This window comes from Eucalyptus grandis, chromosome 2 (assembly GCF_016545825.1).
Source record: "Eucalyptus grandis isolate ANBG69807.140 chromosome 2, ASM1654582v1, whole genome shotgun sequence".
Taxonomy (NCBI): Eukaryota; Viridiplantae; Streptophyta; class Magnoliopsida; order Myrtales; family Myrtaceae; genus Eucalyptus; species Eucalyptus grandis.
In genome coordinates this window covers 32,878,367-32,888,775 of record NC_052613.1, presented here as the reverse complement: position 1 = coordinate 32,888,775, position 10,409 = coordinate 32,878,367, and the positions used below count along the sequence as shown (strand labels likewise).

At 35.2% G+C, this 10,409-nt stretch overlaps 1 pseudogene; it reads left to right on the top strand.

Moving 5' to 3' along the window:
- Nucleotides 1-294: 294 nt before the first annotated feature.
- Nucleotides 295-4,733, top strand: LOC104452992 (annotated as a pseudogene).
- The last annotated feature ends 5,676 nt before the right edge of the window (nt 4,734-10,409 follow it).

The window sequence follows — 10,409 nt, the reverse complement described above, 5'->3', positions numbered from 1 at the left end:
ATTGAACCCTGTTGTGCCATTAGTTCACGCTACTCGTTGCTTCAGTTCCCTCTTGGCAAACACTCGAGAGCCTCGAGTATTAGTTGGATTGTACTGAGTTTGTTAATCTAAGATATACAATGACATGTGATTATATTGTTGTATTATCTTTTAGAGATGGCAACATGCTACTTCTGTCACTCATTATGTTTGGAAAGCTGCTACTATTTAATATAAATTGTTTTCCTTGTTAATTGTTTGTTAATTCATTAATAGGGTTGAAGTGCAAGAATAAGATTTCCAAAGGGACTGGGCATGGCATTAGCTCTTAAATCAACTTGCTTTGTTCAACTTAAGAAACCCAAATCTTTCTGTGCTTTTCGGTCTTCGCGGTAACTAGCAGTTGTTTCTACCAAAAGAAGTATGACAATGGCTACTCTTAGCACTGTATCAACAATTGGCATCTCTAAGACATTTGCTAAATTGAAGAAAGAATGCAAGGTAAGAGAGTTTCTCTTCTTCTTCTTTTTTAATGAATTCAATGATTATTTGTCGCAACTATTTGCTTCAAAATGTTGTTTGTTGGTTTTTTGGGTGGGAATGTCATCTTGATGCGACATGACATGGTTGCTTCATTGTTTGATCTCAGTTGAACTATTGAGCATTTTTATGCGGAGTGTTGGGAATTTGTAAGGTTTAGCAATTGAATTTAAGAGATTGTTATACTATCGTTAAGATTAACCCTCGCTGCAACTAGTTCAAATTATGAGAATTGATCATTTTATTTTGTATGTTACTTTCTACTCTTATCCTGTAATATATACATCATTTGCCCATAAATTTTATATATCTGCAATTTGGAATGAGTAGAATCACACACCATTTCATAATTACAAGAACATTAAATTTGTAAACTTCATCCTTTTTAGTTTGCAAAGCACATCTTTTGAACTAAACAAGTCCAAGGGGTCATTCATTGACACTTTCCAAAAAGATGGCAATTTAGTTTGAATGTAGTTGTGATGCAGCGGCCATTATTTAAATATAAGAATGATGCTCTTTAATGACAACTATGTTCTTTCATTTTTGCGAATGTGGCATTTATTCCTTTCATCATAGCTAGTGACCCTGACCTTTCAATGACCGCACAAGCTTTGAAGTTGCTTGACTCATGTGGTTCAGATATAATTGAGCTGGGTGTCCCGTATTCTGATCCTCTAGCAGATGGTCTAGTAATTCAGGTATGGTATTTCAATATCTTATAGATTGTTTAATCTAAGTTTTGGTCCTTCATCTTATACATCTTTGTTTTTAGGCTGCAACCACTCGATCCTTGGCAAGGGGTACTGATTTTGATGTCGTTATTTCGATGTTGAAAGAGGTAAGACTGTTTGTGCTTTGTGTCATACTTGAAGAGACTGATTAATCATTGCCAAAGCTGTGCTTATTCTCATTTTAATCGACTGTTCAAGGTCCAAATGATTGATTCTTGTCACATTACATTTACTAACCTAGCCTTATCTTCTAGCAAATAAATTAAATTTATGATGCTGCTTTTGAAATTTTCCAGACTATATGTTACTCTCACATAGTGCCTTCTATCCTGATGATAGCAAGTTAATTTTTTCTTGATATAGTGCTACCTTTTAGGGTGAAATTTGTCTGAAACATTACATCATATTGTTCTTTTCAAATTCAGTGCTCCCATTTTGTACTAGTGATCCTCGTAGTGTAGAAACGGTGATGTATATGTGAAACCATCATTGGCGGTCGCAGAATGTTTACAGTACTGTTGATTTATATTTTGTTTCCTTTATGCATTTTTGAGATCTTATTCTGACGCTGCAGTTTTCAATGAATAGGTTGTTCCGCAATTAGCATCCATGTTGCTTTATTCACATACTATAACCCAATTCTGAAGCGTGGAGTTGAGAAGTTCATGTCCATCATAAACGATGTAGGGGTTCATGGTAATTTGCAAATTTCCCTCATCTTTTGACTTGAAACACTTATATATGCATACAATACTTTGGTTAAATTTAGTAATATGAGGGAAAATAATTTTTTATTTTTTCCCACATCCTTGGCCAAGATGAGAAATCAGTTGAATGTATTCAATTTTGGATGTAGATGTCATGATATAAGCAAGCATTGTCAACATGCCCATCATTACTGGCACAAACTCAATTGCGTAGTTCAGTTCTTAAATTTATTCAGTGCTCTCATTTTGTACTAGTGATCCTCGTAATGTAGAAACGGTGATGTATATGTGAAACCATCATTGGCGGTTGTAGAATGTTTACAGTACTGTTGATTTATATTTTGTTTTCTTCATGCATTTTTGAGATCTTATTCTGATGCTGCAGTTTTCAATGAATAGGTTGTTCCGTAATTAGCATCCCCTGTTGCTTTATTCACATACTATAACCTAATTCTGAAGCGTGAAGTTGAGAAGTTCATGTCCATCATAAACAATGCAAGGGTTCGTGGTAATTTGCAAAATTTCCCTCATCCTTTGACTCTCTCTTTTTTTTTGTCAATTCTACTATAATCCTCATCTAACACTTACTCTTAAACTTTTGCCCTGCCTCATTGCATGGTGTGGGAGTCGAAACTCACTCTTGAAATAAAATCGTCCCCACCCTAATTTCTGCCCTGAGAATGTGGGGATTTGAACCCATCACCTCCCCCTTCCAAGTTGGAAGGGTGGCCACTGGGGTCGTCCTTTGACTTGAAACACTTGCATTTGCATACAACACTTCGGTTAAATTTAGTAATACGAGGGAAAATAATTTTTTATTTTTTCCCACATCCTTGGCCAAGATGAGAAATCCGTTGAATGTATTCAATTTTGGATGTATATGTCATGATGTAAGCAATCATTGTCAACATGCCCATCATTACTAATACAAACTCGATTGCATAGTTCAGTTCTTAAATTTATTCATGTTTGGTTTTTCATTGAACATTTACTAAAAGAGCTATCAAGGAAATAATCACCAATGGATCAAAGGAATACTACAATCATAACATTACGAGCAAAAACCAAAAGGTTATTTTGGAAATCTATCATGAAGCTTTTTATCAAGAGTGACCCTTGGAAAAGAGTGTGAAACCATTGAAACCAATTTTTGGCTTAGGCTAGTATGCAGATCAAATTGCCAGGCGAACTAAAATTAGTTTTCAATCATTATCACAGGTGTGAGGTGTTTTCTTTTTTTCTTTATAGGTAAGATGGGTATAACTAATTGATTGAAGATCTCAATGGAAGTCTTTATGCTTTATAAGGAGATACTAAAAAAATTTCATGTTCTCTCTTCTAAGTGATGCACCAATGTCTAAATTAGCTATTGATAATAATTTCGTAGTATTAACGGAGGATGCTTTTTTAAATTAAAAAAGTAAAACTAAAAGTACATTCTTGTTCATTCATGGTGTTTAGATTTGTTTTAGCTTGTAAACTTGTCTGTGCCTCCTTCCCTTTTTATTTTTATTTTTAGGGCTTGTAGTTCCTGATGTTCCTTTGGAAGAGATTGAAATCTTAAGAAATGAAGCTCTTAAGTACAAAATCAAACTGGTTTGTCAGACTCTTAAAACAACTTAATGCTCTTCACCATTTACTTGTTTAAATTCCTGAGGATGACGCTATGCATTATGGATATAAATTCTAATCTTGGAATTAAAATGACAGATCTACCTTCAGTTTATATCATCACAGAATCGTAATTTACACATGTTTTTGCTAATTGTTTCCTCATAACTAGACAAAAAGTCAAATGGTTCTTCAGTTTGTGATTTTATCGTAGTTAGTTGTGCACCTTGTTCTTTGTCCACGTTGCTATCGTAAGATAGGTCTGTCTTTTGTTCTGTTGCAAACTGATATACACATCAATGAAATGTTTACTATATGGGGCCTGCATTGAGGTATGCTTTTAGTTATGTAATATTGGCCTGCTTTGTTGAAGTCTGTTGAATCTATCCCACCTTACTCTAGCCTCTGGAACCATATGATTCAAGTTTTGCTTACTACACCTACTACTCCAACCAGCCGAATGAAAGCGATTGTTGAAGCCTCGGAAGGATTTGTATATCTTGTAAGATCATTTATGCCATTCACCCTTATCCAATATTGGTCATTTGTATTGATAATGAGAATTTCTTATCAAAATTGATGTAGACTATTAGACATAGATTATTAATGTAATTGATAGTGTGTTGATCATGTTCTAGCCGCTAATTAGATCAAGCGTAGCACATTTGTCTGCATCAATGAAGTCAATGAAAGGACAGATACATCCATGCACCTATGCGTGTCTGTAGGTATACATGCATAAGCAAGTCTCCGGATTAGAACAGTATCTGATTTGAAGAGTTAAGGCAACATTGATGTTGCTTTTGTGGTTTCATTGTTCTTGCTGATCTATAATGGAAAAACTTTTTGGTTTCGTGTAATAGATTCCGTATTCACTTGCTTTACAAATGAAAGTTTCACGAATAGTTGTCTTACAGCCATGGAACATGCATGAAATATATGCAATTGTTATTGTGGGTAGTCCAGTGTCAGCATTTCGTGTGATTGCATTGTTACACTTTTTTTTTTTGAGTTTCTGCATTTTATTAGTTCATTCACAAAGAGATGACATGGCCATTTATTTAATTTATTATAGGTGAGCTCTATTGGAGTAACTGGGGCTCGAGGATCTGTGAATGCTCGTGTGGAAATTCTCTTGCGAGACATTAAGGAGGTTGATTGATTCAGAACATTTCACTTGTTTCATAATGTGCAATTTCATGTCATCAACTACCTAGGAATACTCTTTAAGATACTTATCATGATTAATTTAGTTTTCAAATGATATTTTCAATTTGTGGATTGTCTTCATATATTTGTAATAGAAAAAAATTCAGTACAACCTCAAATCCTATGGGTATGAGCAGCCTACATTTATGGCCCTTTAAACATTATGGTAATAATGCATTCTTCAGAGAGTAGGAATTTTGTCCTTAAAGCTTCGGTTTCATTCCTTTAATTGTTCTATGCGGCTTCAAACAAATCTGACGGAATGTGTATTTGAAATAAACACATCAGTGGGTGTCATATTGAAACTTCTAGAGCTCCAAGACTGCAGGATAATTAAATAATTAACTGACCAAAAATTTTGCCTGAAGTCTCCTATATGATTTTGTGTAGCCTGTTTTGTTAGAATCATAATGAGTTCATGGTTGGTTGATAAGTCTAGACACCAATAATCCACATGCAGATTAACAATCAACATTTCAGGAAGTTCACGTCACTTCCAGCTCCATCATGGGGTTTTTACCTAGCATCCAATTAGAGAGACACTTAAAGATGGTCCTGTGTATGTTCATCAACTTGTAGAACACTTTTTACCACTTTGAGTTATGGATATAAATTCTAATCTTGGAATTAAAATGACAAATCTACGTTGAGTTTATGTCATCACAAAATTGTAATTTACACATGTTTTTGCTAATTGTTTCCCCATCAAGGATAATTTTCGTAAAATAAAATACAAATCCTAAAGATATCAAATAACTCGCCAACTGGGTCACAGTGATGCCAATTGCACAACACGGTGCATGCAACCTTAAAGAGAAAATCTCTTATCAACATATTTAATGATTTAGGTCTCCATTTATTTGAAAAATATTTAATAATTATAAAGTGTCATATCACAAGCCAATATTATTATCATCACTATCAGATTCTAAGAGAATTTTTTTTTATGCAATTCCAACTCTCGTATGCCGTACATGTGCCGTGCATGTGTCGAGCATGCATTGTGCACATGTTGTGCTTGTTTTAATACTAACGTAAAAAATCTAAAATTCGATTAAAAAATATCACGAACCCAAATCAACATAAGTATAGAAAAGTCGCAATTACTCGAGTGTATATATGAAGCAATGTTATGTTCATAAAACACGTTATAAATCAAATGAACTATTGTATTGTAACAGAGCAATACTAAGCATTGTAATATCGAATAAACTATTGCAAAGTAAAAGAGCAATACAAAGTATAATAATACCAACAAATGAAATTTGATGATTACAACAATAACATTTGATTGAGATGTTCAAGATTCTAGCTAGTTTTAATTTGACATCATCCTGAAAGGTGAGAAGATTTTAAAATGCTAGACATAATATTAAGGGTCTTCAGTCGCATTACTCCTTCAACCTTTTAATCTTCTAGGAGAGGATTTCCAATTGGTCATTTTGTTGAACAATTTCTTTATCTCCTTTAGAGTCCTCCCATTCGTCTCCGGCATAACAGGATAAAGGCAAACCAATGCGAAGACTGTCATACCTATAAATACGAAAAACGACAGTCCATCAAGAGTAATTTTCTTGAAGTAAAACACAAATCCTAAATATATCAAATTGCTTGCCAGTCGGTTCACCGCGACATCAATTGCAACCCCGGTGCATACAACTTTAGAGAGAATACCTCTTATCAACATATTCAATGACTTAGTTTTTACCAAAAAAATAAAAACATATTCAATGACTTAGGCCTCCAACCATTTAGAAAATATTCAACAGTTACAAAGTGTCACTTCACAACCTGACATTATCATCATCACTATCATAGTTTAAGGGATTTTCATCATACAATTTCAACTCCTATATATCGTGCATGTGCCGAGCATGTGTTGAGCATGCATCGTGCAAGTGTTATGCATGTTCTAACACCAACATAAAAAAAAAAAACCATAAAATTCAATTGAAAAAAAATCACAAATCCATATTAACATAAGTACTAAAAAGTCACAATTATTTGAGTATACATATGAAATAATGTCATGTTCGTAAAACATGTTATAAATCGAATGAACTATAACATTGTAAAAGAGCAATACTAAGCATAGGAATAACGGATAAACTATTGCACAATAAAAGAACAACACTAAGTATAGTAATATTGACAATGAAATTCAATGATTACAACTTTAATAACATTTGATTGAGATATTGAAGATTCCTAGATAATGTTAATTTGACATCGCCCTCATGGGGGATGAGAATTCTAAATTCTAAATATAATATTAAGTGTCTTCGGTCGCACTCCTCCTTTAACCTTCTAGTTTTTTGCCTAAGGAGTTACAACAGGTTTGTTCACCAAACAATTCTCACCTCTAGCATAATAAGGTAGAAATAGACCTATGCGAGGACCGCTACACCCATAAATATGAAAAATGGAAGTCCATCAAGAGTAACTTTCTTGAAGTAAAATACAAATTCTAAGGATATTAAACCGCTCGCTAGCCGGCTCACAGCTACACCGATTGCACATCTCGGTACATGTAACCTTAGAGGAAAGACCTCTTACCAATATATATTTGATGATTTAGGCCTCCATCTATTTAAAAAAAAATTCAGTGATAACAAAGTGTTACATCGCAAGCCAACATTATCATCATGATTATTAAATTGTATAGGATTTTCTTCATGCAATTCCAACTCCCATATGCCGTGCATGTGCCAAGCATGTGCCAAGCTTGCATCATGCACATGTTGTGGATATTCTAACACTAACATAAAAAAGCTTAAAATTTGAATAAAAAAGTATTACCAACTCAAATTGACATAAGTACTAAAAAGTCGCAATTACTTGAGTGTACAAATTCGTAAAATACGTTATAAATCGAATGAACTATTACATTGTAAAAGAGCAATACAAAGCACCATAATATCAAATGAACTATTGTACAGTAAAAAAACAACACCAAGCATAATAATATCAACAAATAAAATTCAATGATTACAACTTTAATAACATTTGATTGAGATGTTCAAGATTCCTAGATAGTGTTAATCTGACATCTTCCTCACAAGTGAGGAGAATTCGGAATCTTAAACATAATATTAAGTACCTTCGGTCGCACTGCTCCTTCTACCTTCTAGTCTTCTAGTAGAGGATCTCTAATGAGTCATTTTACTAAACAATTATGATATTTCCTTCATAATCCTTTTCTCCGTCTCTGGCATGATAGGATAGAGGCAGATCAATGTGAGGACCGCCACACTCATAAATATGAAAAATGGCAGCTCATTAAGAGTAACTTCTTGGTATAAAACATAAATCTTAATGATATCAAACCACCCGCCAGTTGGGTTACAACGACGCTAATTGCACACCCCAGTGCATGCAACCTTAAAGGAAAGACTTCTTACCAACATATTTGATGACTTAGGCCTCCATTCATTTAGAAAATATTAAGTAGTTACAAAGTGTCATATCACCAACTAACTTATCATCATTTGTATCAAATTCTAAAGGATTTTCTTCATGCAATTCAGACGCCTATATACCGTGCATGTGTCGAGCACATACCGAGCATGCATCATGCACATATTGTGCATGTTCTAGCACTAACATTAAAAAAAAAAACCTTAAAACTCGATTGAAAAAACATCACCAACCCAAATTAACACTGAAAGTCGTAATTACTTAAGTGTACATATGATACAATGTCATGTTCGTTAAACAATTATAAATTGAATGCACTATTGCATTGTAAAAGAGCAATACTAAGCATAGTAATATCAAATGAACTATTGCACAGTAAAAGAATAACACCAAGTATAGTAATATCGACAAATGAAATTTGATGATTACAACTTCAATAACATTTGATTGGGATATTCAAGATTTTTAGATATTGTTAATTTGACATCGTCTTCACAAATGAGGAGAATTCTAAGTCCTAGACATAATATTAAGCACATTCAGTTGCACCACTCCTTTGACCTTATAGTCTTCTAACTGAGGATCTCCAACGGGTTCATTTGCCAAACAATTCTGCTGTCTTCTTCAGAGTCCTCCCCTTCATCTCTGGCATGATTAGGTAAAGGCAAACTCATGTGAAGACCGCCACACTCATAAATATGAAAAAGGCAGCCCATCAAGAGTAACTCTCTTGAAATAAAACACAAATCCTAAGGATATTGAACCACTCGCTAGCTAGTTCACAAAGATGGCGATTGCACTCCTCGATGCATGCAACCTTAGAGGGAAGATCTCTTACCAACATATTCAATGACTTAGGTCTCCATTCGTTTAAAAAATATTTAGTGATTATAAAGTATCACATCAAAAGCCAACATTGTTATCATCATTATCAGATTCTAAGGAATTTTCTTCAAGCAATTCCGAGTCTCATATGCGGTGCATGCATCGAGCATGCATTGTGCACATTTTGTGCATGTTCTAACACCAACATATAAAAAAAAAAAAAAAAAAAAAAAAAAAAAAATGGAGGTGGTGGGTAATCTATCTTTTCATCTCCTCGAATACTTTACTCATTCATGTTAGGAAAACAATATGTTGTCTCTCTCATCTATTTATCACATCGCGTCTGACAGAAGCGATAGATGAATTGTATACTCTCTAGCTCTCTAGAAGGATGAAACACCTCTCATGCCTTCATCACTAATTCCGATCATCATTCTGGTGAGCATCTCCAACCTCTTCCATCTCCATCATCTCCAATTGAGGTCGACTTTAGCAACGAGCATGGCGAGCCCAAAGCCTTGAAAAGGGAGAAGTGAACCACCAAAACCTTGATCTCAGGTGATCCCTCTCCCTCGCAATTTATGGTGTCGGAAGTTTGCTCTAGGATTACTATTCCATGTTATCATTTCATGCAAGTGCATGTTTTTCATTTATGTCAAACTAAAATAATGGGTAAAAGGAAAGAACTTTGATATTGTCGGATTTGATACCAATCATTTGTTGTGCTATAATGTTCACGATATACTCAATTTGTAGTGTTCTTGTTGACACCTAAAATTTACATTTTTATTTAGGACTTAATCGCATACAAAGCTAGGAATTAGTTGCTAAAAAAAAAAGAAATCCAAAAATTGTCATAAAAAGAAAAAAAACAATGAAACAAAAAAACGAAAAAAAAAATGCTTAAGGGGGTCTGGTTGGGCCTAATCTAGCCTGGGCCCGGCCCAGCCCACGCCTGGCTGTCTTCCTCATTCGCACGCGGACCTGCAAAAAATAACAGAAATGGGGGCAGCAGGAAGACAGTGAACAGAGGAGCATCGGGCAGAAAAAAAAGAAGAAGCAAAAGCAGAACGAGGAGAATCGGCACCACAGAAACACAAAGAGGAGAGCGAGCAAGAGAGAACGCACCATGCACAAAGAGAAACACGGAGGGAAGGAGAGGAGGAGAAAACCCCCCTTTGGCCGTTGATCGCTGCGGTCGATCGCCGCTGGAGGTGCCGGCTGCCTCCAACCCCACCGGAACTTCAGGAGGCAGAACAAACAGAACATGGGAGGATCGGAGACAGAGAGAGGCGGGGAGAGAGTTCGAAGGGGAGAGACCGAACCAGAGGAAAGAAGCTCGAGGGAGCGAGGGAGAGAGAGCTCGAGAGGGTGGTTGGCCGTCGCC